Source organism: Calonectris borealis, chromosome 2, assembly GCF_964195595.1.
Source record: "Calonectris borealis chromosome 2, bCalBor7.hap1.2, whole genome shotgun sequence".
NCBI classification, from domain to species: domain Eukaryota; kingdom Metazoa; phylum Chordata; class Aves; order Procellariiformes; family Procellariidae; genus Calonectris; species Calonectris borealis.
In genome coordinates this window covers 120,688,516-120,691,619 of record NC_134313.1, presented here as the reverse complement: position 1 = coordinate 120,691,619, position 3,104 = coordinate 120,688,516, and positions in this window count along the sequence as shown.

Sequence of the window (3,104 nt, the reverse complement as noted above, 5' to 3'; positions counted from 1 at the left end):
GTGAGACCCACATCCGGAGGCTGCACAGCTGGCAGGACCTGCCCTGTGTCGCTGCGGGTGGCCAGGAGCTCCCCTGCAGGTCTCAGAGCTCCTTTCCTTTCTGAAGGGACAAGCCTGGGAGCAGTCTGCTGCCCTGCCAGTGTCTGTGAGGGCACTGAGAGCACAGGAAATCAGGAGGCATCTTCCTGAGTCTGTGCAAGCTGCTGCGCAGCTTGAGGGTAATGCCAAATTTTAGGGTCATCCCAAGAGCTGGGAGCACAAGAAGCACCCAGCTGCTGCTGAGGCTAGACCGTGCTGCACAGACCCCATGTCTGTTCAGCTGCTTGCATAAAAAGTATCCACCACAGTTGTTATATTGGTCCTGCTCGTATCTGCTACTTAGCTTTATATCCTGATCTTGCTTTTTCTTTTTGCTGAGATGATGCAGGTTAAAGAGGATTCAGGTTGACGTTGGCACATTAAATAGTTAGATATTCTCTTTTTCTAGCTTTAGCATGTCATTTTAAAACAGAGACCAGAGTAATTGTTACCCGCATTCAAGCTTAAACCTAAAATACATACTAATTTTCTTTTGATTTATTGGTGTTATTTGCACCAGAGGGTCCCTTCTACAGAGGGTCTCTGCTAGAAAGATGGAGTCTTTGTCTGATGCCACACATGATGCTCTGCATGTTTGAATGGAAAGGCCTTGACAGGCTGGAGTGTTGCAGTGGCATCAGTGGGGCTCACCTTGCATAAATGTCACTTGCTGCACTGTGCAAACCTGTGCAGCACTTGTAGAGAGCGAAAGGGTATGTTTAAAGATCCGCGCTGTTGAACTACACCGGCAAAAAATGGGATATATGAGGACATGCTAGCTTACGGTGTTGCTAGATCCCTTGGGAAATAGCGTGAAGTGGGACCTGGCAGATTCTTCCACACCTCTCAGCTCTGAGCCGCAGGACTGCCACTTTAGCAGAGGGAATGACAGTCTCAGCATCTTGTTCCAAAACGACATCCCGGAGTATGAAACTAGTCTATATCTGGCTTTTTCCGGGATTACGCTGAAGCTTCCTTCCCGAGGCAATATGGAGACAACACTAATTAAATCCTTGGCAGAATCTCTGGCTTTCAAGTCACTCGTTCAGGCCATTGCATGCAGTCTGGGGATGAGGATGGGAGCTTTTGACTTGATCCTTTCCAAAGGAGTCCTCCGAGCCAGCAGCGCAACTCTGCCTCTATCTGCTGTGGTAACATCCAGCCACACCCGGAGGTCAGAACCAGTCAAAAGTTTTACAAGGAAAAAACCCAAAAAGTTAATGAAGGGTATTTGTCTTCCGCACCTCTCTTGGCTGAAAGATGCTCCTGCGCAGGGATGGGCCTGCATTAGCATGCACAAAACTCCCAAAACCCGTGGTAATTGTATCGTGTCCAGGATAATCCTGCTTTATTTTCAGCCTCTTGAAAACAATGATTTAGTATACCAGTTATGAAGCACCATGGAAATTACTAACTATGCCAGGAGAGGATCCATAAAGGATCACAACAGAAAAAAAATAAACATGACTTTTAAGTATTCTGTCCGGATGTAAAAAAAGTTTGGGAAATTGAAAGAGAATTATATTCTTAGTCTGAATATGTCAATTTTAACTGTAACGTGTGGGGCTGGCATGCATTTTTCGTTAATATTTGTACCTCAAAGGTAGCAAATAGTGCTGGGCAAAGCAAAGCTGCTGCTGTACTACGCCAGTTTTGACGCACGGCTTCTGAGCAGTGTGCTTCTGTATGTCCGTGCTCTTCTGCATAAATCTGTATTTCTGCTGACTTGGCTGAAATGCCCAAATGTACAGAGCCAGATCACAGAAATCCCCGCCTCAGAATAGCAGTAGCGTGATTTGGGTTCTCACAGCCTCTGCTGTCGAATGCATCTGCTGGGACCTTATCCCGACCCAACATTGCTCTCGTCTTGCAGCTGGCCCGGGACTGTCCATGCAGGTCCGATGTGCTTTCCAGCAGTCAGTGCAGCCAGTGTAACCCTGACGTCAGCAGCTGGGTCAGACTTACCATGTAGGATGAAATATATGCAAGAGAAGAGTACTACCAAGCAAACAGCAATGGCTGCTGTGTTACCCCAGTAAATACTGGTGTTCCTCACCATACTCTGGTATCCAGGCAGACTTCCCACTAACATTAATGAACGTGTGACACGTGCATGCGCATCTGCACCACCAAGACATTTATCACTTTCTTCAGCTGGCACTCTCTGAGGATGTTCGGTCTCCATAATCCTCCACGTGCTTGGGTTTAGAGAAGGTAAAGCACTCACGTTTTGAAAGAAAAGGGCACTCAAGCATCACAACCAGCTGAGGTCTTCACATCACGTCTGTCCACCATTAGCTGCCCAGATAACGCTGCCTGTCCTAGAGGATCCTGTAGCACAGGTTCAGGAGGGGCTTGAGAACAAGACTATCATGCCTTCAGGAGTTCATCTTTTTCTCCTTTTTCTACAGAAAAAAAACCCAAACCAGGCTGTTAACCGATGAAGTGCAGCAAGGCAATCATTCCTCAAAGCCCTGACCGTTTGCTGACCCATGCTTGGAGATAAATGTGATCTTTCTAGAAAACATGAGCATAATGCCCAGGGGTGTGTTGCACATGAGAAATGATCTGCAGGAGTAAAGCATGGCTGAGCTTCAGCTCTGCCAAAGGGAGTGGGCACACCAAGAAACAGAGTGGATCAGAAGGTTTCTGCTCATGTCTCCATTTCCTAACAGCTCAGCAGCACGTCCATACGCTCCTCTTCTCTTTCAAAGACACCGTGGTTCTCTCTGCCATGGAGGAACAGCCTCAGCTTGACTCATTCCTGAACCTGAACTGTGATGCTGAACTTACTGACAGATGACTACGGAGGCTGTTTCAGAAAAAAGGAGATGAATCATGATCCAAAGGGAAATACCCATTTTAGTACCTATCTCTTCACCCAGCACCCAGCCCAGGGCAAGGGTTGTGCAGGATTTGGTGGACCAGCAGATATATTTGTGTCTGTCTAGGCAGGTTTCAGTCCTTCAGGAAGGCCACATGATGCTGGAGCTTTCTGCATGTTGAAGGGGCACATCTGACGCCTG